Source organism: Coloeus monedula (assembly GCF_965178545.1).
Source record: "Coloeus monedula genome assembly, chromosome: 4".
Lineage (NCBI taxonomy): Eukaryota > Metazoa > Chordata > Aves > Passeriformes > Corvidae > Coloeus > Coloeus monedula.
The window spans coordinates 47217203-47243305 of NC_138784.1; positions in this window are offsets into that span (position 1 = coordinate 47217203).

Below are 26103 nucleotides of genomic sequence, written 5' to 3' on the forward strand. Positions count from 1 at the left end.
TGTTGATTTTCTCTCTATACTCTGAATCTGTATAGAAATTTAATTTTTATAAATGAAGCCATTTTGGTGTAAGTGACTGCAGAAAGATGACTATTCCACCTCTTTTATGGTACTTTTAACTCTCAGATCAGACTGGTTATTTTCCCACTTAGCAAAGCTATAAATGCTCTAATAGCTGATATTTTTATTGCAGATTCTCAGAATGATTTAGTCACTGTTTTGACTGCTTCTGACGTATTTGAGAAGCTACACCTAATATTTACAAGCTTCCAGTGTAATCTTTTTATTTTTCCAACCATGTAAGTGATATGGTCTCCTGCAAATTAGCTCATGGAACACCACTTTCTTAGTGTCTTTTTCATCATTTCCATGTATTATATACTGCTCTCAAGCTGAGAAGAAACTTTAAAGGCACACAACTAAAGAAACTTTGTTTATTATTTGAAAAAGTTTGGATGTATTTCCTTTGGCCAGATTTTACTATGACTGGAGAACTAAACATTCTTGTTGTTTCCAGTAAACAAGCTTTCAAATACAATTTTCTAACTCGTGGATAAAGCAGAAAACAAAGCTATTGGTATCAAATGAGCCCTCATATTTTTCCAGCTGACGGATGCCTGGCAACTTCTATGAGATTATTATCTGAGAACAGACTTACTTATTGTTCAGCTTCCAACATCAGGACTCACAGATGGGATCCTGCCCCTTGCTGTCTCCTGTTTTCCTGCTTTCTGGAGGGCCTGGTTTGGCTTCCGGGTCCCAATGGCATCCAGGGGAGCCCAGAGCACTTTCAGCCTCTCAGAAGTCCCTCAAGGCCTTCAGGGCAATGAGTCCATCATTGTCAAGGATGGGTTAGACAGTCTGAATGCACCACAGAGGTAAGAGAACTGCAGTCACATTTCAAGCAGGGATGCTCTGATAGTCACTGCACAACACCTCCTGCAGATTTTAATAGGTGTCCCACCTCGTTCAAGAGAGACCATTACCACCACAGTACAGCTCCAATGGTTACTACACTGCTATTTCAATCTGCTTCTTTATCAAGGTGCTGCCCCTGCCGTGTGGGCACCGCTCTCTATTACCAGCCTGTTAATGAGACTTTATGTACTGACAGTACAGATCAGGCTCTGCTCCCATGGTGCACTGAGAAGAGCTTTCCTTCTCCAATTACCCCTCAGAAACAGGACAGACAGAATCTAACCTTTTGCCCTATAAAAATTGTACGTTGTTCTGAAAGTCAAAATGCAAATAATTCACGAATTTTGTAACCATGTCCAAGGGAAGAAGAAAACAGCAGGCAAAATTGGAGTCTGCTGTTTTTACCCGTGTGTCTAGCTGATTACATGTCATTCTTCTCACACAGAACTAAATATCTTAAATGCAAATAGCCAGAGGTTGTTGTACGTTTTTTGCCCTTTCCACAGCTGTTCATTACAGAGCTCAACAGCAGCTGACAGCAGGTGAATGTGTGGATGATGGGCCATGGATATATTCTGCTAAATAGAATGAATAAACCATTAAATGATCTTGTTTCTTGATATGCCTAAATGCAAGCTGCACCTTCAAGCAAAGCAACATTAAATTCTGTATAGCAAATCCCTCTTGTATTTTGCAGTACATCAGTCATGCAAATTTTATGCTATAATCTTTTGAGCAATTATAACCTCCATTTATTTTTAATGATATAGTGTATCTTTTTGCTTTTAGTTCTAGACAATTGAAATAAGGATGTATGAACCTGGAATACTAGACTACTTATATCTGGTTCATTTTGTAAACTATATTTGGTGTTTTATATAACTTTTTTGACCTGGGTAGAAATGAGTGACAATGTATCTTCCATTTTTGAGAATAAGTATCTTTGAAATTCACTAACACGTTAATTTAGCTGTATGTCTGTATGCCATTGCTATCATAGGAATTCAGAATGATTGGGAGTGTTATTTTAGAGTGAATGCATATTGCATGTATGTAATATATATGCATGTATACAAAGTAAACATAAATTGTACATTTTAGGCCGAAGGAATTAAAATAAGAAAGAAATTATAAAATTACTCCCAAATCATCATTTTAAAAAAATAACCACTAAGTTTTAACCACTTTTTGATTTAGGAATCTGATGCTGGATTTGGAAGTGTCTCTCTTCAATGGAAGGTTTATATTTTCTATATAAATATTACTTCAGATGTAGCTCTGCTCTCTGTTTGCTCAAAAAGGGATTTATTTTCCCATAGCTCTGGGAATGAAGGACCTCCAGCTCTTTCCATGACACACCATCCACACAGGCATGACCCTCCTCCAGCCCAAGGCTATTTGACCTTGCCCACAAGAGCATGGGTTTTTGGAAGGTCAAACTATTCAGAATATTCTTCTGCATGAGGAGGAGTTAAGAGGAAAAAGTACAGGACCAGACTGGGGTGGTGACTTCATCTGAGTGATGGTATCACTGCACAGCTATTACTCTACCTCCAAATGTGACGCTTGGGAAAAGAAGTGACCAAAGACCATTAAAATGTTAGCCATCCCTGCTCTTGTGCCTTCTTGCTTACTCTCCCCACCTTGCTTGCACAGTAGAGCTTTTGTCTGGATTCCAAAAGCTGGGACGGAGCCTTGCACCTTCAGAGACCAGCACTGCATTACCCACTCTGGGAAATACAGAAGAAGACATCTGTCTTGGATTGCCTGCATCTATAAGACTTGCATGAGTGATGTGAAAAACAGGATGAACTGCAAAAGGGAGCAGTTCCAATAGCACTTAAGGTCAGGCAGAGGAGACAGTATTTGATATAATTAGGAGTTTTCGCATTCCTTCCTTATATGCAAGCAGAAAGCAGTGTGAATTTCTTGTCCTTCCATTTAGTAAAGCTCAGGCAGAGCAAGATTCACTAAAATCAAAACTATAGGGCCTATGATTTACAAACTTTAATAAACCTGAGATACCTTATCCTACCAGCCCACAAGAAAGTCAGACTCGAACTCTCCATAGCCTTCTATTGTCTTTTGTGTAGAATTAGATTGCGTTGTACAGCTGGCCTTATTCTGTCTCTTTGCAGTCAACTGTGGACTAAAAGCAGGAGAGAGATTTAGTTAAGTTTAATCCTTTGTTTTCTGCCAGCTTCTAGAAACATGTTGTGTGCTCTATATTTAGAGTTTTCTTTCTTTAGAAAATTCCTCTGTGACCAGCTTCCAGGGAACCCTTTCCTCCTGTCATACTGCTGCCATTTGGACAAAATTTTGACCTGATGTGCTGTCAGAGACAGCTGTATCATTTCTCTTAAACAGTTGAAATCCATGAAAAAGTGTGATAGAGTTACCTGCAGAATCGTACAGGTTTAGAGGAGTGGGGATTGCCACTAGCAGAATTAAAGAAGCCTGGCAGCAGAAACATATAAAATATGGTAATAAGAAGATATGGAGACACAGAGCAAAAATAAAAAGATGTAGACTACAACTAGATTGAGATTTATATATTAAAACATATTTTAGTAATGTTTAGAGAAGTTGCCTAATAATGAAAAGCAGATACAAAACTGTCTAGCTATGTACAATACTACGGATTTGTGCATGTAAAACTATCATAAAAAATGAACATTGAAATAAACCCAGATGAACAGACTAGAAAACAAAGAGCAGCCCTGTCAGCATACCGAGTTGCAGTAAGATTAATATGTGCTGCAAGTGTTTTTCCCAATGTATCTCTCTGCACTCATCCATCATCTCCCTCCATGAAGCCAACATGAGATTGTGGCCGTTTTGCTGCCTAAGGCAACCTGGTGTATATGTGCTTGGAAGTAAATATAGATTATTTGCCCAGTCCCCAAACCAACAGTGCTCACAGAGTTGTTAGCCAATTGGAAACTTTTCTGTCCCTTATTGCTGAGAACATCCAGGCTTTCTCCCATTCTCACATTCACCCCAACTATCCTGCGCTATTAAAAAAAATGGTTTTTCAGAGTCCCACACTAAAATTTCTGTGGAAAGCTGGGCATTTCTAAATTCAGGAAGTATTTTAGACACTTATTTTAAAATTATGAAAGGCACCATATTAACTATAGAGGAAGCCTGAGTGTCTAGCTCAAGCTAGACGCCCACTTGTGCATGGTTAACATTAAGTAAGTGAATCTGGTGCTTAGAAAGATGCATCCAAAGCCCACTGCACATGCAAGTAGCTGCTACAGTCCAGCTGAACCTGTCCATAGCCCAAATACTCGTCGGACCAACACCTGAAAACCACCATAGGCTCACCAGAAGTTTCTTCTTTCTCTCTGGCAAACACTGGCTGTGCTTTGAAATTAGCTCAGATTAATTTGCTCCCTTCTTTTTAATAAGAACAGTAACTCACAGTGATATTTTCACAAGCCCTTACATACAGCACTAGCATCAGCTCCCAATTCCCCTGTCTGTGTATACAGAGCCCATAGCATGCCCCATGTTCACAGCAGAGACGAGGGAAAAGTGGGATTTCTCAGAACCCTGTCCCTGTGTGGTGCCATATTTTTCCTCCCTCCCCAGATTTCCTCTGGTGTCATCTCTGATGTCATTACTAGCACAGAGTGGAGCTAACACATATCTCACAGGAATGTTGTGGGTGTTAATTAATAAATGCTCGTAAAACACTTGGAAAGCTTCAGGATGAAAAATGCATAAAACCTTTCTTAGAAATATTGTTCTTATTTTCTGTATCCAGATACAATGTCTCCTGAGGTCTCTGCAATCTGAAAGTAGGTCAAAATTTGGCTCTTAATAAGTTGAATTGGGAACTCTGAAATTTTCCTCCAGACACAATTTTGTACTACTTAAATTAAGAAACATGAGGCTCTCTTCCCTGTACCCAAATGCCTTGTGCAACAGGTGAGGACAGCAATGCAGAGACCAGAAGATGTGCTCCTCACACCCAGCCAGGGTGCATTTGCAAGCCAAATGTTGACCTCAAAGTGTCAACCAACCCCATGCTAACATACACCTCTGTTTCCACGAACTTACAAGTTTTTATGTTTTGGCTGCCCCCAAAAGAGGCATCCATGCAACATATCATTTAGAGTACGAAATGCTTCCTTTTGGAGGAGCCACGATAAGCCAAGTGGATGCACACGTCTGTTTCATGCCGCCTAACCAGGCAGAACATGGGCTGTTAAAATTCTCTGTATGTACCAAGTGGAATGGTGTTAACCCCTACCAGAAATACATGGCATTGTGCTTTTCATTTCCATTCTGTAGGAACAGACACGGCTGAGACACAGGGTGTTTCCTGAGGTTAATGATAACCTGAGGTTAATGGTTTCTGGCTGAACTTTAGGCCCTTGGCTTCCCCTAACCTGTCATTAATCCCCAGGAAATGCCTGAAACCAAGCGTATTATTTAAATCTGGCAGCAATTAATTTATCTCTGGACCTTACAGATGCTCATATTAAATTAAAAAGAGGATGATTTATGGAGAGCACCAATAATGTCCAGATCTAGGCAAAGATAGATGTTATCCTTAATACTTAAAATTCAGGTTTCCTTTTTCACTGAGTCATTGACTATCAGCTGTATTAAAGGTTTTTATTTAATTATTCTATCAAATAGGATCTTTTCTGTAATTATTCCTTTTAAAAAACACTTTATCTTGTATATTCTGCCAGCTGCATCAAGATTTTATCTCTTTTCCTCTGAGAGTGTTTCATGAACATTGTTCACTGTTGCTTCTGAATCAGAAAATAAATATATTTTTAGCAACTTAGTTTAAAAAGAAGCAATCAGAAAAAATGTTGTGGCATATGTAAGAAACAAGAATTATCCTCTCACTCAGCAGTAGAATATATAAGTCTCAGACAAAATAGCAGCTGTGGTTTTATTTCTATATATTAAGAAAATAGGCCAAAAACACAGCATAAGGTTGTTGGTTTCTACAGAGCCAGAAGGTGAAGCCGTACATTGGTTTCTATTCTGTTTATCTCTGGTTTTTAGGCTGAGGCTGCCAACAGTGTGCACACTCTCTATTAAGGCTTCTGAAGCCTTACCAGAGCTCTCAGTGATGTGGTTTGGCAATAGGTACCACTAAATCATAGACATAGGCATCAGTGCAGCTGGCTCCGTAATTGCAAACAACAGCCATAAATCCATTGAAACTAATCCATGTACCAACTGAAATAAAATCCTTAATCTCATGTCCTTTCTGTTTTTCAGCTTTCACTTTCAAGTCTTATCACGGTATAGTGCCATTAGCTCTACAGATAAAACAGAATCTTCCAGACTCCTTAAAATCTGAAATTCTGCAGTAAAAATAACTTAAGAAAAATGGACCTGGTGAGTTAAAGGTGAACTGCAAGGGGACAAAAATCAGAGTTGTGGATTTTTTCCTTCTTTGCAGAGAATTCATACAGTAATGTTTCATGAAAAAATGGTTACTGAAAAACCACAGTTTATGCTTTAATATTTCTGTAAACTGATTAAACCAATTCCCTGCAGAAAAATTCCTGCCTGTATTGCAATTTGAGCTCTACTGATACACAGGATTACTCCACTCTTAGAGAGTAAGAGGAACAATCTCACATGTGTATATGTGGTCACACATCTGGCTTTGTGCAGCATTAGTACTCCCTTTTCTGAAATCAATCTCTCTTGAATATTTTTTCTGTAACAGCCTCCTCTCACATGTTGGTTCTGCTCTCAGCAGTCTCTTGTCTAACCCACCCGTGGAGAAGAAGACGGGGCAGGTGCAGTGATTGTGTTATTCTGGTAAGGCTCCTCCTCGCCAAGGAGGGTCTCAGGCTCAGCACTGCCTTCCCTGGAGCAGATCCTGCCCCTGGTAACACCAGTCTGTACATGCAGAGAGGACACGTACACTGCTGCACATGTCTGCCCATGAATACTGCTATGAACATTTTTATGAGAAGTGGAAGACAGACTTCAGCCTTCTCCACTAACATGTGGCTCCTTCATGTTTAATTATCTTTCTCAAGGTTCAGTTCAGAAATTCTTTTTTAACTGCCTCTTTTTTAACAAGCTTAGCTTCACATGGCAGAACTTCGGCATCTCTTTTAGTTACAGTATTTTGTCTTCATTTTGAAAATGCCACCAATACGTGTTCCAGCTACAGGCATTGCCCTGTTTCATAATAACTAATCAGATACATATATATACTGCAAGATCATTTTCTAATGGCTAAGATTACAGAAATATGTCTATAAAATACCAGTCAGGGAAGGTAAGGGCAGTTTCTGTCTCAGCTGTACCTTCCTCGTTCCTGCAATCATGTACAGTGCCCATTTCTTCCAGCACGCAATCGAGCAGCCATGGAGCTTCATTGGTGCGCTGGAGCCTCCTGTTCCAGCTGGTACAAACAGTTCTGGGCTTCTTCCCTTGGAGCAATCAAAACATTTCAACCATGACAGAATAACAGAAGTTTTCCACAAATTTTAATGAGCTAAAGAAAACATATTTGTAGTGTTCCTCTAAACACCTAGGATCCAATCTGTATTTTACGTAATTCAGGAAGGATTTGCTATGCACTTTACTAAACTTTGGTGTGAAAGATAGAATGTGTTATCATGCACACTTTGTGGAGATCTTTGTGGCAAGAGTCAGATTCAGTAATGTTTACATGCTGCCTGGGCAAATAAATGCCATTCCAAGGAAAGAGAAGCCAGCTATCAATATACAGCCATGTTTCTTATGGTTTCCTGATTTTCTGCCTACTGATATACCTAAATCCTCTAAATATGAGCTACTGAATCAGCATTTTGTATGCTCAGATGTAATTAAAGCTGTTCAGAGAACACGGATTCCATTTTGCTCTAAATTTCAAGGTTTCAGAATTTGTTTTCACTATTCAGAGGAATGAAAATAACCCCCTCAAACATTTTTGCAAATGGAAATTGTTATGAAATGTCTGTTTCTGGATATAAAACCTGATCTTTTCGGCTCAAGTTCTTTCTCCTCTGGCTATAAGTGACAAGGGAACCCCAGGCAAAAACTTTCTCAAGAAATGTTTGTCAAAACTGATATGTTGATACAACATTTTGGCTTTGATGAAGTGACATATTTCATTTCATTGAAAATATTCTGACCAGCTCCAGATGGGATTGACTTATTTAAGCTAAGAAAAAGTTTCATTGTGAAAGTCAGAATAACCCAATAAAATAATAGAGTAATGCATGGGGGAGTCTAAATAAGCCAATAAAATAACAGAATAAAGCAATGTTCTTCAAATCAACATCATGGGATCTGAACCCTTGTCTTTATGTCTAAGATAAACTGATAAAAATTAAACAAATTTAAATAGTAGAAAGGATGTTTATGCCCATCCAGTATAGACTCCTGGATAATATTGGACTTTTCCTTTAGAATCCTGAAGTCATAGGAACATAAGGTCTGAATCCAACTTTCTCCTGTACTGAAGAACTAGCATACATAGAAGACATCTGAGAAAAATTTATGAAACATGTTTCTAAAGTTTTTTATCAGAGGAAAGTCTAAAACTTAACCACATAGTTTTCCTTTACTATTAGGCTATGTTGATCATAGAAAATGTTTTCCTACAACGTAACCTACATTCTCTTGATGAAACCTCAGATAATTAGTTTAAGCAAAAGTTTAGAGGATCATCAATCCATTTAGAGGATAATCAATAATTGTAGCAGTTCCAGGTGTATCTCAAACATAGTAAAACTTTGCAAGGTCCCCACTTGTAATTAATTTTTCTTGGGTAAATAAAATATTTCTTTAAGAGTTTCCCAACTACTTGTGTTTTCTGTATTTTTAACTCTTTTTTAAGAGAAGAACAAATGAATAAATTTTGTGCAATGATTTCTGAATCATCTTCATATTAGTCATTTCAATACATAACCATTTATTCTAATACTTGAGTTATATTTTCTACATCAGCTTCAGCCACTACACCACATTTATTAAGGGGCCTCAACCTCCTTTTCAATGAGAGAAAGGTAGTCAAATTGTCCACCAGTTCACCAGTCACACTGTCACAGCAATGTCTTAAGTGGAGCTCTGACCACCAGCACATGCCGTGAAAGCCTTGACACAGCCACCAGATGCAGAAATTGTAGGGTGGTTGACTTCTCGTGAGCTACACAGTTATCAGGGATTGGAAATCCCTGCCTGAACTAGCGCTTTGAGTATCAGTTGTGGAATTTCCCGAGCCATCTGACAAAGTGCAGGCACCACATCAATAGCTCTTGCCAAGCCATAGCAGTGATCCAAATACCATTTCCCTCTTACTGTGTCAAGAAGATTGGTGTACTACCAGCTCAAGCTAGAATTAAATCAAAGAGATGGTTTCACTGTGAACAGGAAAGAGGGGATAAATAATCATTTGTTTTATCTTCAGAACCAGGGGAGACCAAGACTTGACACATTGATTTTCAATGAAAATGCAACTGTCTAAGCAAGGCTCTACCACTGTCGATCAAAGAAGATAACTTTCAAAATTAATTTGGGATGTTTTCCTAATTAATATAATTGCAGTATCTATTTGGTTCAGAATTAAGGCAATTTGGGTGGGGTTTGAGCACCAGTAGGAAACAAAGCCTGATTCCTAATCTTGTCTCTTGGGAGCAGGCTGCCCAAGCCCACATAGACCAGAAAATCTAATTCGCACTGTTTTCCTTTCAAGAAAATTCCTGGGGCCAATGGAAACATATGAGGTTTTATATCAGGTCATTAAATTGTCATGCTTTGTCCTTTGATTTAATTAAAATCTTCTTAGTTATTCAGACTTCTGTGCTGCAAGCTGAAATGTAAATGAATGATAAGATGAATGGTTTAATATAACATCTGCAACTCTATATTTCTTCCTACCTGAGAAGTTAAAATTTGATAATGTATTTCTAACTCCACACAATCATCACTTCTCAGTGTTCAGAGTTACTGCTCATGTTAGAAAACTAGAAAATATATTTTATAGTTTCTATATTATAAATACTCAAAAAAATCTTCTCTGTTTCTATCCAACAAATGTTTAAAATTCTATGAAGTTCAAGGGACTGAACAACATCATATAGACCATTTTGATGTTTTCCTGTTTTGACTAAATAAGCACACAATTGTACTTATTCAATATCTTCTTTTTTTATTCCTTTGTTGAGTAGGAAAAGCACTTATTCCCATGACTATAATCTATTTTTTAATATACCACTAATGATTTATTACAGATGTCTCTCAGGAAAAAGAATGAGCTTCTTTTGCATTCTTCTGATGACTTCAGAAATATAATTAGACGTTTTATTTTATTTTCACCACTAAGTTCTAAAATCTAAGAAAAACATGTATTCCTCGATACCACTGGAAATATTCAACACAGATGTTTGCATTCTGCATAATTGCATTGTCCATACGTATTCTGTTTTTAAAATCTCTGCTTAGTGTAGATGGCAACCTACTCAATTACTTTCAGGGTGTTTTGCTCTTCTAGACATAACAACTGCAATTCAATTAAATGTTTCATCTATTTTTTTCCTATTGTTCCAGGATATAGACCTTGATTCTGTTAATCAAGTGTTGATGCTTGTTGTGGAAAGGACATTTTGAAACTCTTTAAAACAATGCAATACTTAACAAATGAGAAGAAAACAGAGTGTTTTGACTTAGGAGAATCTACTATGGGATCAGATCAGTGATTGCTTCATAACCACAGCTTTTCCCTGGCAGGCAATTAGAGAAGATCATATATGCTGAATTTCTCTGAGGGCACTGAAATGCTTAGTTTCTGTTCCAGCTTTGACCAAGAAAAGAATTAACAGTTCTACAGTTTAAAATTCTGTGAACAGTTTCTGGTTTTCACCTGCTTTTTAGATAATTTTGTAATCATTTCTGCAAGAACAAGTCATAACTTTCAAAGGGGGGATTTGCAGAAAGAGAACTCCCATGGATTACTGCAGAATAGTTCAATACTAGACAATCTGCAAAAAAAGCAAACGTTTCTACAGATAGGGTAAGAAATGCCTACTTGTCCCAGATAAATGCATTTGCAGGCTATTCTGCATTGCACCGACTTTTGTAAGACTTTGTCATTATGGTATCTGAGCACATCGGGGTATTATTGGGTGAAAGCATTAATAACTGTTGCATTTTCTTTTCATTCTCTGTCATTTCCTCCTTGTAAGGACAGTAGAGGACATTTATCCTTTTAGAACCATTTGCTTAATGCATGTCCAGAGCTTGTATGAGCCCAGTTACTTTGGAAAGTCAATCCACTGTCTCCAAGGAGATCCCTCTGCTCCAGGAGGTCATACTGAGGTGTGTGGCTGCCACTCACCACTCCTCTGGGACATCCCTGGGGGTGTCATCCCACGGCTGATGGTGAGCACAGGGGAGGGCAGGGGCACAGGTGGCAGCCCCGGGGCCTCTCCTGTGGGAGGTTTCCCAGTGCTTCTCTGGTCACCAGCTCTGTGCTGCTGCTTGCTGCCTTCCCTGGAGACCCTCAACCACTTCCTTTTGTGAGATATCTTGAAGGCTGACTCCAGACACTGGGCTGTTACAGCGGGGATTACTGTAACAAGCATATATCAAACCAGGAGTCCCGTGGAAAAGAAGTATATATGGACAGATTCGTGGTAGATGTTTCAGGGATGTTTATTTCTCCAGCCACATGGCCGGGGCTCTGCTCAGGAACCCCGCAGTCACGGGACCCGAGGGTCCTTGGCCACACCGGGGAACCCAAACCAACCAATGGGAAACAAAGGTGACCAGGGGCAGGGAAATCCCGGGTCTCCCTCCCAGGGCCCCTCTCCCAGGGCTCCATGGCAGGGGGGAGACCCCAACACTGGGCTTTGCCTTCCATCAAGAAGACTAAATTTTGGAACTCAATATCTGTATATCTGCCCAGACCCAGACTCACTCACCAAGCTAAACTTGGACATTGAGTGGTTTAGAAGAGTTCTGCACCCCAAAATTGTGACTTTTGTTTGGAGTATGTGCTCCTTTCCCAGCCTCATCTTTTTCCTTCTCCTCATTTGCATCATGCTTTTAGTTTGCTAGACCGACGCACTTTATGTTCAATCTACAAAAGACAAATTATTCAACCAAACAGCACACAGAGACACCTTATGACAATAGCATCAAGTGTTGATACTCAGGGATTATTACTTTATAATAGAAGCTAGAAGCTAGAACAAATTGGTTTTTTGTGAAAGGAAGTCTGCTTTCTCAAATGCATGAAGTTTAAATAATAATCAGAAAATGGCCAGTTCAGCAGATTCTGTACACATAAATATTATATGCAATATTTTATGTATAAATGTTCCAAGTTTACTCCAGTGTAAAGCTTTCCTTTAAAGAGTAATTCTCACCCCATAATTCACTTTTATGATTTTCTTAGGGCTTTAAGTGTAAAAGCTCAATCTGGTTTTGTTTTATCCCTCTTTAAAAAAAAAAAACACAGAACAAGTTAATTCTTACATTGAATCTGCCAAAGGCATGTTGTCACATATGAAGCTAAACATGTCACTTTTGCAAACACATGCATACACACATGTGCACATCCAGATACACAATGACTTTTTAAGACTTAATGACAATATAAATAGTTTCATGTGGAAAAAGAGAGGCCCTGACCGGAGCCGTTGACTGCAGCAGGCTGTGCTCATTCTTGGGCTCCTCTCCAAACCTCCCTCCAGCCCTCCTGTTTCACATCTAGTGTAAAGATATTTCTCTCCCCCAGACAGTTTCTCACAAATCTGAAACTTGGGCTTTCTGCCAGGTGCTGGATCTTGGGCTGAGTCCTTTTCTTTACTGCGACCCTTTCCATGTCCTGTCCCTTCCCTTTGGTCTCAGAGAGCTGCAGCAGACAGGAACAGTCAGGTTCTTTGTCCTCTTTTTCTCCTGCTCTGTATGCACAGAGGAGAGCACTGGTTCCTGCTCAGCCGTGGGCACACATTCTCCAGTGTTTTAATATGACCTCAAAAGAGAGGATTTGATGAAGCTAACCGAGGAAATCACATGTATTTGTGCTGGAGTGTTATCAGTTTTGAACCACCATGGCTTCATGAGAGGAAAATCCTGCTTATCAAACCTGATTTCCTTTTACGACAAGGTAACCCACCTAACTGATCAAGGGAAACCAGTTGATATAATCTTTTTGGATTTCAGTAAAGTTTTTGATAGTGTCTCTCATAGGATCCTTCTGAACAAAATGTCTGGCCCATGGCTGGATAAACATATCCTGTAATGGGTGAGCAACTGGCTCATGGGTCAGGCACAAAAAGTTAAGACAGACCTCAGCAAAGGAGAAGGCTGGGGAATCACCAATCATATGAAGTTCAACAAGGGAAAGTGCCAGAGTCTGCACCTGGGATGAGACACCCTGGATGTATGGACAGACTGAGGAATGAGAGGCTGAAAAACAATGCCATGGAAAGGGACCTGGGGGTCCTGGTTGAGGAAAGTTGAATATGAGTCAGCAGTGCCCTGGGTCCCCCAGGAAGCAGTCACAGCACCAAACCTGACAGAGTCCAAGAAGCACTGGGACAACTCTCTCCAGCACATGGTGTGATTCTTGGGAGTGGTGCTGTGAAGGACCATGAGCTGGACTCGATGATCCTTGTGGGTCTCTTCCAACTCAGCTTATTCTGTGATTCTGTGATTCATCAAAGTCAAGGATGAGGCTGCAGGGGTGTCTGCTTTTTCAATCTCCTTCTTTCTTTGACAGCTGTTCAACTTTCAGACATACCATGTAACCACACTCTTTTTGCCCCACAATACTCCATTTTAGAAAGAAATTATGCCCAGTATATTCTAAGATCTAAACTATACCTGCCAGCATTACAAAACCAAAGCCATGTGTGGTTTGCATGACCAGAACTGACCCCCTTAGGATCTGAAGTCCTAATACATTTTCTCCCCATATAGACTGTGCTATACTTGGTAGCTGCAAGGATTCCCTTTGCATTCCACTTCTTATTTTAACACTTTTTAACTCATGTACTTGGTGCATGGAAATGCTCTTACCATGAGGATGCCCTATAAAAGTGTTTAAATCCCCTGATCATCCACACAGAGGTTACAGCACAAATAACGGCAGAAGGCACTCCACTGTCACTACTTCCCAAGTCACTACCATCCTATTGCTATGGCAGTTTCATAGGGATGATGCTTAGTGAAGCAATACTATGGGATCAGACGCTAATGTGGTCCCAAGGTTTATGGCATAGCACATGGAGCAACTCATAGGATTCCTGCTGCCTTGAGCAGCTTACAGTTTTTGGTGTCACTATTCCTCAGTTATTTTACCATTTTTCTTAACAACCACATTTTTAGAGGTGGCTATAGCTGTGTCAAAGTCCATTTTCTAAGAAAACAGATTTTTCCAGCCAAAGGAGATACACTCAACTCACCGGGTCTGTCATTCAGACTGACTACCAGAAATGAGATATAAAAATTTGGTCTCACAGGATGGCAGAGGATTCCTCAAATCACTTACAGTTATGATTATCCATGATGCTCATATGTTGGTTTATTTTTCAAGTGAAAAAATTATGCTCCCCAAAGCAAAAGACAGGTGCAGTTTCAGAGATATTTTACTCCAGGAGCTTCTGCTAACTGTGACAAGCTTGGTTCCCAGCAAGCCATGTGGTTCATGCTCACATAGATATGCAACTGATACTCTCAGTATTACCTCATAAAAACACCACTCTGCTACATTAACCTCATGTTTCATGCACCTTACACTGAAAAATTACTAGTAAAGATAGACATTTATGTATACACACCTGCACACACACATAGACATCTTATGGTCGCAGAGATGCTACTGGTGCCTCTATGCACTCAGTAGTTCTGCTACAGAGAAACTTCCTCAAAAGGGTGCAAGGGAGATTGCTCTGTCTGTACTGTTTAGGCACTGTTTTGTCCCATCCTGCACGATACTTGCTGTACTGGAATAAACATCTTTCCCTGGACCACTTCAATTTGGCAATTTTTGCATAACTTCTAAATGAGGTCAGTATGATCCTGTAAAAGAAAACATACAAAGAGCACACCAAGGAAGGCAGCTAAGTTTGCACAAGCATCTTAAATTTGGCATTTCCTACCCTATGAGTGACTTCAATGTAGATTTTGTATTGTGTTTTACTGTGAAAATTCCCATCCTCGTTGTAAAGATATTTCTCCACTACAGATCACAGAAAGCTTGATTTGAAGTGCTCCAAAATAGGAGCTCACCATCCTTACATCTTTAACTCTTTTTGGATCCAAGCCAGAATTGACTAGTTTAATGTGTCACCATAACAACAGCTGAGCACTTCAGTTTAAGTATATTTTCTTTACTCTTTTGTTCAAAGAACCAGTAGCTGAGCCATAGATTTCACACTCTTATTCTGATACAGGCTCAAGCAGACCAAGACAACCATTTTCAACTGTTTGTCCTTGACACACAGTAGACCACAGGCCAAATGTTTCCTGGGTCCCAAGGGGTAAAGCCATTGAAAAACAACTTTAAATGCATTATTATTGTCGTGTGATCAGAAGAAATTCACACTTCTGACCAAATGTTGGTAGCTTTTGATTTAGTTACCATTTTTTAAATATTTCATTTCCATTCCTAGCAAATCTTGAATCAACATAAATAAATATATCTAAGCAACAGATTTCACATATCCATACTTTCAGGGAGTTTTTTTTTTTAGTGAGCACACCCACATAGATTCAGATGAGCTTTAAAATCCTGGTTCCTTTACACACAATTCCTTTACTGGAATCAAATACTGGAAAATGTTTGATAACAAAAACTTTACCTAGAATAGCTCATAGTAGTTAAAGTAACAGACATGTTTCATCTCTGAAAAGAAGATGTAGCAGGATTCTTAGTTTTAGAAATATTAAAATAAAATTTATCTCTTTAATAACCAAGATTTTGTCATCAATGAAAAATATGACAATAATCATAAACTTCCATAACAGATTTCCTGTGGAACCCTCTTTGCTTTACTCACCTGTTGGGGCTGCAGACAGCAGGTACTGAGACACATGTGGAGACCAAGCTTCTACTTGCTTCTGCAGCTCAGGTATTGAACAACACAAATAATGTTGGAACATTGTGAAGAAAAAAAATCTCAAATATACATGATGCAATACAATTTGGAAGAGGTTTCCAGCTTTGTCAGATATAAACATCAGGATTAATTTAATGAAGGAGGCAGTTCTGCCATAGCCATAGTGGTATGCACACGTGAATAGCTACACGTGTCAGAAGGCTGGGATGAAAGACAAAACATTGGCCAATATCAAACAAAAGCAAATGTGTATCACGCCCTTGTTTTTCACACCACTCCTTTTGAGTAGCTGCAAAACATGAATATTTTTTCATTTTCACGTTAGAGATGTCCCTGGTGGTATAAAAAGCCAGACTAACATCCTGAGTGCTGGAATCTGAAAGCATTGCTGATGCCTTTGGAAGCTCATTTACACCAGTTACATCAGGTGTAGCTCTCAGTCAGTGAACTTCATAAAGATGCTCTCTAGCACACTGTGAATGGATAAGATGTAGACCAGCTCAAAACAAATCCTTCTGTGGTCTTTCTACAGATGGGACCACAGCTGCGCACCTGTAGGAAAGATGATGTACAGATGTCTTCAAAGACTCAAACAAAGTAAGAGCATTAAGGAAAAAAAGTCCTGTGAATTCAGGAAACTATATTTGCATCACTGCCGTCGCCAGAGCACTGCAAAAGTCAGACTAATTTGTCATCTAGAAAGCCACAAAAGCTAGATCTGTCAAATAAATGTGAACCTCCACCAGCCCCTATCCTTTCTCATGGCTAGAAATAGCATTTGCTAAGTAGCTGAGAAAATTAATTAATTAAAAAGTAATAAAGCAGCTTTCAACATCATAGCAGTGTTGTATCCCAAAACTATGTGGATTTAGGATTTATTTACACATATAGGGATCATTCACTGCCACTTTTCAAGGTTAAGACACAATTTTTTAAACAACACACAGTAACATATGTATTCACAAGCATTTTCTCAGACAGACAAATATGCCCAAGTCTTGATTTTGAAAGACCAAATGGATCTCTAGAGTATGTTATGCAATTTTGAGGGTAAACTTAAACTCACTTTCAATATCAATGTTACCTTGTGCCTACACTGCTCAGACACAGGTCTCTTGTTGTGCCAGTAACAATCATTTAATCTCCACACTTTGATATGATTACCTACTGACTCATTGAGAAGAAAGCTCATAAGTTATTATTCTGAAAAGTATATATTTATTGGCAAGTGAGTAAAAAATATTTCATCTCAAATGAGGTTCTCTTGTAAATTAGTTGAAAATATAGGACAAGCTCGTCTGGCTGAGGCGGAGATTAGATCATCAGGAACATATTGAAGTGTGCTCTAGACATCTTTAGAAATGCTGGCAAGATTTCCATGGAGTTAATAGATTCTTATCTTCTCCATTACTAAACAGGATGAACCAATGCAAGGAAAAGAAATCCAATTTCAAAATAGGATGCTCCAGATATTATTTTCTAACAATCTAACTACAAATTCCCGCTCTGCATCTTATTGCCTATTCATAAAATAGTTTCCCTCACTGCACAGGATGTTGCAAGGCTGTCCACACTAAGAAGTGTGATTGACTTGGTAGTACAATCATGGAGTCATCCAAAGTCCTACAATAAAAAACAAAAAGAAGATGAAGTCTGTGAACTCCATTCTTCCTTGAGAAGGAGAAAGTTCTTAAGGAAGGATTGCTATTATCTGGGAACAGATGGGAAAACACTGTTTTTGAGGGGAAAAATACATGGCTTGCTTGAGCTGTGTATGCATTGTTTGCCTTCAGTGTGCCAAGGACCACTCACTACTCAATGCCCTCAGGCCATGGTCCGTATTATTCATCAGAACAGCCATGAATCACAACCCCAGACTAAACACCTTACACAGCTGCTGAAAGACAAATTCAGCATCTTGTATGTTATTGCTGATGTTTGTGATGTTGTTAGTATGCAGAGAAGCACAAGGCATAATAGGGACATTTTTCCTATTATGCCCTATTCCCACAACCTTCTTCACATTTTCTTTGAATCCCAGGAATGCCTTTCTTTCATTATGGAAAATATATGCTTAATTTAAGGCTCAAAACTGAAATGTTGCTTACAGTAATGCTTTCTTGAGTCTTATTAACTTATGAACTCTTGGTGGGTTGCCCAGCACTCAGAGCAGCTTTTCTATTATTTTCCACATTTTCAAAGTGTTTGTCTCAAAGGCCTGAGGGTTTTGTATAATTTTCAGTGAGGGAAACTCTCAAGAATAATTTTCTAATGTTAGTCATGTCAGCTGTAACTGCATTCTCTCGTTATTCTAAGCTTAGTGGTCCCAGTACACTTAACACAGAAGGGAAGCATTACTCCAATTCTAGACAAGTGATGCACAGGTTACCTGGATGTGTAATTCCTTCTAGCAGACTCGGGAGTCAGAAGAGGGCCGCATCCACACAGTGTGAATCTATACCCAAAACTGTTTCTATTTCAATTACTCAAGATATTGCACAAAGGTCACAGCAGACTCCAGGTGAACTACAAGGCACTGCAAAGAGTACAACACAAGCTTTTGCTTACAATAGCCCCTATCATTCCCACATACACTAGATCTGCATCCATGAAAAGTATGTATAAATCCAAAGTATGTATAAATATAAATAATGGTCTCTAGCTAGCAGCATTCACAGCTGAAGATGAATCATGGACGATATGGATTATTCAGGTGTGCATGCTTGGACAGTGACAGACCTTCCTTCTTTTCCTATAAAGCCCATTTGTATAAGCAGTCCTTTTTGCCCCTGAACTACATGAAGCCAGAGCTGCAAAGAAAACACATTGCTGATGGAATGTGAAAGGCTTAGATTAGCATATTTTACAGACTATCACCTCTACTTCAGCATGTATTGGGCAATATATTAGGTGATTAAAATCCACATATTTCCTGAACCATGAAGGGCAAAATTCATTTAATAACAGTCTCTGACAGGTGGAAAGAGTCACAAGCTTCCCCTGATGCCTGAAGAAGCAGCTTCAGTGTCAGTCAGAGATGCAGGAGCATCAGAAAGCCCCCCTGCCTTGGTGCAGATGAAGTAGGACCACCATGCACACAGCCAAGCTACACAAAGGTCTGTACTCAGATTCAGCTCCTGCCCACACCCAGAGCTAGCAGCCAGTGTATATTTTGCCACTCTATTTTGCCTCACCCATTTCTGGAAAACTTGAGAGCAGGATAGCAGATTTTAATTCTTTCCAGTATTTATCCTTTTCCCTGCTGGAAGCAAAGCCCTTTTTCATCAGCATTTTCAGATGCTTTGCATGGCTACTGATACAGTAACTTCAACCCACAGCAGAACATAATGATGCCAGCAAACATAATGATGCCAGCAGTCCTGAACATTTATTGCCTCAACAGGACACTGAAAATCAAACATGGCAAACCAGCAGCCCTCCTTTCAGCAAACAAATGTCCCACATTTTCTTCACAGGGATCAGAGTGTCTTCCAGCCCCTGCTTCTTAAAGAAAAAAAACTACTTACAGCTATAAGCTCCAGAGATCTGCTGGACTAGAAGTGGTCATTAAGAGCAACCTGGACTGGACCTAAGTCCACAATATGATTGCTTTATGCTGCTATGTGAGATAAAGTCACAGTGACCTTCTAATGCAACTTTAAGATTAAGGGCAAATTTGTGTTAGCAATAATCACTGTGGGCATGGATCTGCAAAGAGAAACCAGGCTTGCTGCCTTATACATACACAAAATAGACACAGACACATGCTTGAGAGGAGTCCAGAAAGAAAAAATGGTATCATGTCTCGTTCAGTCTTTTCCTGTGGAGCAGGGAGTGTGGGGATTAATCAAAATGTCTGCAGCGTGGATGACAAGAAGACCTCGGCTCCCGCAGAAGAGGGAGAGAACCAGCCAGAGTGTGCAGCCCTGTGCTGGGGCAGCTGCATGCCACTGTCCTGTGCTGCCCTGGAAACCTGCACAAGAAAATCCAGAGGTGTCATCCCATGGGCCTTCCTTGTGTACCAGGAGATTTGCTGATGGAAGGAGGAGTTGAGATTAGTTGTTCCTGGCTTTTCCCCAGGCTGAGCCTCCTGCACAATACTCAAAAGCAACACAACACCAAATCAGTCGTCTCAGCTCTGACACTACCAGATTGGGTAAACTTAAGTCTCAGGTTGAGATCTGCAGCTTACAGTCAGCTCTTTTAGTACGTGCTGGGTGATTTTATGCTATGTGTATTGTTTTGTAACTCACTATGTATCCCACTTCCCACTGCAGCTTCAAAGAAACATACTTCTTATTTAAAAGTCATTCATTCATTCGGGGCTACAGGCAACCTTAAGTGACCCCAAAGGCAGAGACAGGTAACAAAGACAAGACCTAGCCTTGCGCATGCTAATGCTGAGTTTTGTTGAGAATTTTGTCAGAGCTGGGATAAGAGGAACTGCCTGCAAAGAATTTCTGGAAGCACAACTCTCTCAGAAAATGGAACCTATTGAACTTTTCCTAATTAGCAATCAGGCTCCTTTCATTTATCTGAATTACAAACATCAGCAAGAGAGGGAGGGAAAAATCCACACTGATGCTTTACATCAATTAATTCCAACAGAACGTCAGAGTTTTTGTATTATTAAACCTGTCATATAATTATACCTCTTGCAGTTGTTTGTCAGGTATGTAAAGTTATCCCTTTTTTTCCTGCATCACTTGTTTCATTTCTTTCAAAATTTTATCTGTCACGAAATAGTTCTTTCTTTTTTTAATCTCACAGTTCTTTGGTTCTTATCAGCCATATTTCATTGCATCTATTTCATTCTAACATCAGCAGTAACGCAGGACCAGACTGCTCTCCTTACTCACAATAGCCAAAAGTTGGATGAACCTCTGCTGACTTCAGTGTAACCCCTTGTGTGAGTATCTGTTCACCAGTGGAAGAGCTTCATAACCTGGTATATGCTGCTTTGTTGGTCACTGGCCCACTGACACTTCTGCGTTCAGACGACTTTCAAAAACATAGTCGCTTGTTTTTATTCTGTCATTGATTTAAATCTTGACAGTCTTGTAAATAAGCACAGGTAAAATAAAAGTATTCCTGTTAGCCCCATTTTATAGATTAGAAAAGGTGGACAGAGGGATGATGCACCACATATAAGCCTTGCTTTATAGGTATTTTAGAAATAAGATGGAAAGTGACTGCAGCACTGAGTACTGTGGCTGTAAGACAGATTGTCAGGAGACTACTGTCTGCAGCTCCTGGGTTCATGCCTTCTGAGGCCAGGATGAAATCCAGACCTAAGTTGTTCCTATCTATTATTTGTGTATTTATAGGGTGTCAGTTGCTGAAGTACTGAAATGCCAGACTAGCCCAAGGCCACAGACTCAGCATCCAACTGCAATTCGGATCTCAGGAATTCCTCTGTCCCATTCCCATGCTCTGTTGCCTTCTCTGTGCCACATAAAATTAAAAATAAAGTTCAGGCCACCTTTATCTCCAGGACTGTTTGATTTCATACAATATATACAAGAACACCATCACTGCTGCCAGAAGATATTTACCCATTTTGGCCACATTTATATAGGAATTTTATGATGCAAAAGAGCAGTGCTGAAATCACATAAATTAGGAGATTTATTTCAGGATTGTGATAATAAGCCAATGGCATTCCCCTTGCTTGGGGTTAACATAAAGGAGTAAGAGAAACAGTGGTGATAGAAAATAGATGTTAACATTCTGCTGTATCTCCTGTGTGCTCAGAAAAGTTCTTGTTTGTTGTCTTAATTCACTCTCATGTTCTTTTTTGTCCTGTTCAAGACCAAAAAAAAATGCAACTTGGGGAAACAGTGAGGCAGTACAAGAAAGGAACAGCTGCTTTCTTAAAAATCTTTTGTTGCCCTAATTTATTATCTTTTTCTAGTAATAAAAATCATGTTGTGAGCAGGGCAGGTGACCTGTTATACAAGTCTTGCAAACTACAGGGCCTTGGGTACCTCAAATCTAAATCTGCTGAGGAAACTAGAGAAGTTAACTCCTTTATTCTACTCTTGCCTAAACCAAGTTAAATCAAAGACAACAGAACAGGGCTCACCTAATGGAACATATCTGACTGTATCTGAGTTAGTTATCCATCTTCTCTTTACTGTTAACAGAAAGAAACAGGCAACTCAACTAAGGAAGGCCAGATAAACCTTACTCTATTGCTTTCTCTTCAGTAGTTACGTGGGGAGTTTGTTGGCCACCTTAAACATGGCTATCTGTACTAAAGTCCTATGGAACAAATCCCAGATTGAGTCACCACAGTTTAATCAGCTTTATCCTTACAGTTTCTGGATGATGAACAGTTTAACACAAGGCATGAACTGTATAACCCTTTATTTCATCTGCTTGAAATAAATATTGCACCTTATCCTTTCCCTGTTCTCTCTGAATAATTCAAACCTAAGGGCCCAACTCAGTAGGTGCCACTGAACTACAACTTCTCTTTAATGAGTGAGAAACAAGTGCCAAAGACTTGAGCTCACAGAGCGTCTCGGCCCTCCTGTCTTTTAACTTCTCTCCATATTCTTCTCTCACCTAAGCTCTCATCACCATCTACAGCTTTTAGCAGCTGGTGGCCATGATAAAGCAGGTCAGCTGCTGAAATTCTTCAGATAGCTTCTGACAGTCAATCTGGATCAACAGTCTACAGGAAGAGCGCATTTCTGAAAGCCACACTCACTTTATACACCAGTGAAAATGGCTGATTTTCAAATATGTCAAACGGCTCAGGATTAAGTGTACTGGAAAGTATGAATTTAATTTCCTCTGTTTAAGAATTAGGAGAGAAGCTTGTTTTTAAATTTCCCAGTTGCAAAATAGTAATTTCATTTTATTTCAGGGTTGTTTTCTGTGAGGTGGGGAGGTTGGTACCACATACAGCATTAATTTAAACATGCTAAAGCACACAGAGTTTTAAGCAAGCAAGTAGCCCAAATGAAGTAAAGAAATTAATATTGCACACTGTCCTTCAGTAGTCAAGACCTGAAAGTCTGAAAAAATCATTTCTATTTTTGTCCCCACAGGAAAAACAGTAGAAAAACATTTATTTTTTTAAAACCTGTTCATGCAGTAACTAATGGCTTGACTTTGGACTGTGGCATTGTCTTGATAAACGTTCTTTCCAAGATACTGCTTAGTTTACTCCTGACCAGGGAGAAAGTGAGCAAGTGAGAAAGATTGACACGGGGTTGTGTTTGAGGCCAGATTACCCAGAGGCAGAAAGTGGTGGGCAGCTTTCCTTGGGACCCTGTTCCAGTGACATAGTATGTCTTTTCATTAGAGAAAAACTGCTTTCAAAGGCATCATAGCAACTCCTGAAGGACGCTCTGACATTCAATATGGGACAGAGAGTTACTGTTTAACACTGAAATACTGTTTATTAGATAAACATTACATTTAAGTAGCAAGAAAACACATGAAACCATTGCAAAAGTTAATGTATTTTCTTTGCTGCAGCTTTGTCCTTCATGTTATTTTTCTTGAAGACAGAGTTTAATATTGAAGAAAAGGTTCAAAAAGCACCAGTAATGTAAACCAAAATTTGCTTGCTCAGTAATACTGTGTATTCTCCAAACTGTTCCATCACTGTTCTCAATGTTTACTCCTGAATAATAGTTTTCTTTTTCACAACTCAAGGATCTTCTCAGTGATGCAGGAAGGAAGTAAAACCTTCTGTGTGAGTGACAACAATCTTCTGCCACAGCAATGCGTGTCGTCTTACATGCAACCTTTCGGGCTAAATTCTGCTCTTAATTACACTTGATTCATGCTGTTGGCTTGCATACTTTTACAGAAATTTAAGAGAGAGATTTCTTGCATGACTGCTATGAGTACAGCTCTGCTCCTATGCTAATCTTACTTCACTGGTCTCAACCAAGTTGCTCCAGATTTATATTAGTTTACCAGAGATCAAGTTCAAGCATGAAAATCATCAGGAAATTATAGACCTTTATTCAAAATAAAAATATCTTTTCTCATTAATTGGGAAAGGCTATGGAAAAAGTAAAGAAGTGACTTTACATTTTGTTGATATGTGAGAACATTTGTCCAAGTATTAAATCCCTCTTTAAAGAAAAATAACGTGCTAAAGCTTTAAAAGGAGTCCGAACAGAGGATTAATTGAGGAGATTGATCTCAGTTCTCCCCACCCTAGTTTAATAGGCCTTTTCTCAACTGGATTTTGGGGAGTTTGGTCTTTTAGACCACTTATTCTTAACAGCAGTAAGGAAGAAATCTGGGAATTGATTTATTGTGAGGATCCATTGTACTCAGTGGATATTCTGTGCTGCCTTGTTTCTTGCTTTTTGTGTGGTTTTCATTCTGGTTTTGGTTTGGGGTCTCTTTTTGCCTTCTTTCTAGCCAATATGAATCTGTTAGGGTTTATACTTTGCATCTACTAGTATGATATATCTTCCTCTGACTTTGAACATAAAAGACCTGGAGCCTGTATTAAAAAAATGAACATTTCATGCTGGTATTGTACTGCAACATACAGCTCTTATTTTCAGGTTGCTTGGAACTGAGAACTTGCTGATATACTACTGTGCTTTAGAACTGCCGTGTTAGCTGAGGAGCATAAAGTTAGGTCAAACCAGAGAACAAAAAATCTCCCGTAACAAATGTAGCATTTGACCAAAGACCAAACCCTGGTTTGGTTTTGGGTCATAGAGGTGCAAGCCCCTCATCAATCAAGTCCTTTTTTTGAACTGATCTTATTCCAGGACATTAACTCTTAAGAGCCCCAGGAGCCAAAACAGAGAGGAAATTACTCCTTTTAACAGAGGATGCTCTTGTAACTGCAGCACCACGACACACCGACAAAGGCAGCTGTGTCCGTGTTCCAGGAGCTACAGTTCAGGGCAGCTCTGCTCAGGGACCTGCACTGACTCGTGGTCGTATTATGGGTGGGGACAAGCACTCGGAGGAAGCTATTTCTCCTTGTTGCTCTAACCTCCTGCTGCTGGAATCTGGCACAGAGCAGTCTGATCCAGCTTTACTGCAGCTCTGCTAGCAGATTTGGGCTGCTCCGCATGCACCAGTGTAAGTTGGAGCAGTCAGACATGCCAGGCCAGACCCTTGGCTGCATTCACAGACCACACACCAGCAGGCTTAGCCTTACATCAGCTAGAAACAGCTCGAGCTGCTCAGAAACCAGGAGGTGAGTGCTCCTGGATTTTTAACAGCATAGCTTTTAATTGTGAAAATTTTCTTCCAGGTTTATTTAAGCCACAAGAGATCAGAATGGCCAGCAGGGGATCAGCTCCCCAGAACAGTATTCAAGGCCAGGTTGGATGGGGTTTTGAGCAACCTGGCCTAGTGGGTGCTGTGTCTGCTCACAGCAGCAGGGTTGGAACTAGATGATCTTTAAGATCCTTTCCAACCCAAACCATTCTGTGATTCTATGAAGAGTATCCCAGGCACGCCTCTTTCTCTTTAGGAACAGATATGCCCATACTAAGGCCAGAAATTGCTGACTCTGTGATGCAAAGCACATGATCTGGCCCCTGTACTACATTTCCTGTCAAAGCTGTACCTAGAATTTATGAAACTCTGGCGATTTTTTTTTCCTCTCTGTTCTGTTTTCGATCAGGCTGAGAATACATCTGAGCATTCTGAGATTTTTAATATTGTCTTTTTCTGGATAAACAGATGTAATGTTTTATTATTTTCCCACACTTCAGGCTTTCCAAAATGTACTGCTCTTATAAGTATAAATGTAGGAAGAGGAGACAAAATGGGTAATTATATCTCCTATGCGTTCTTATCAAAGCTGTGTGTTGGAAGAGGGAGAGAAACTGAGAAAAAAATGAGAATAAAATTTATTGCAGACATTTCTCAGCTGAATGTCTTCCAACTAAGCTTCCTCTCCCAAACTTTGTGATTTTGAGGATGGTGTATGATACATCTTATATACAAGGATTTAAATGTGGGGGGTTTTGCAATGCAAGAAAATAATGTTTCCAGTCAACTCAAACACCAGGGGGGAAAAGTGTGTTCAGTGATATCTCCCAGAACTACATCTGCGTTGTGATTATATAGAGATTTTTAAATGCCTGGCCTGTCTAAAGAAACCAGCTGT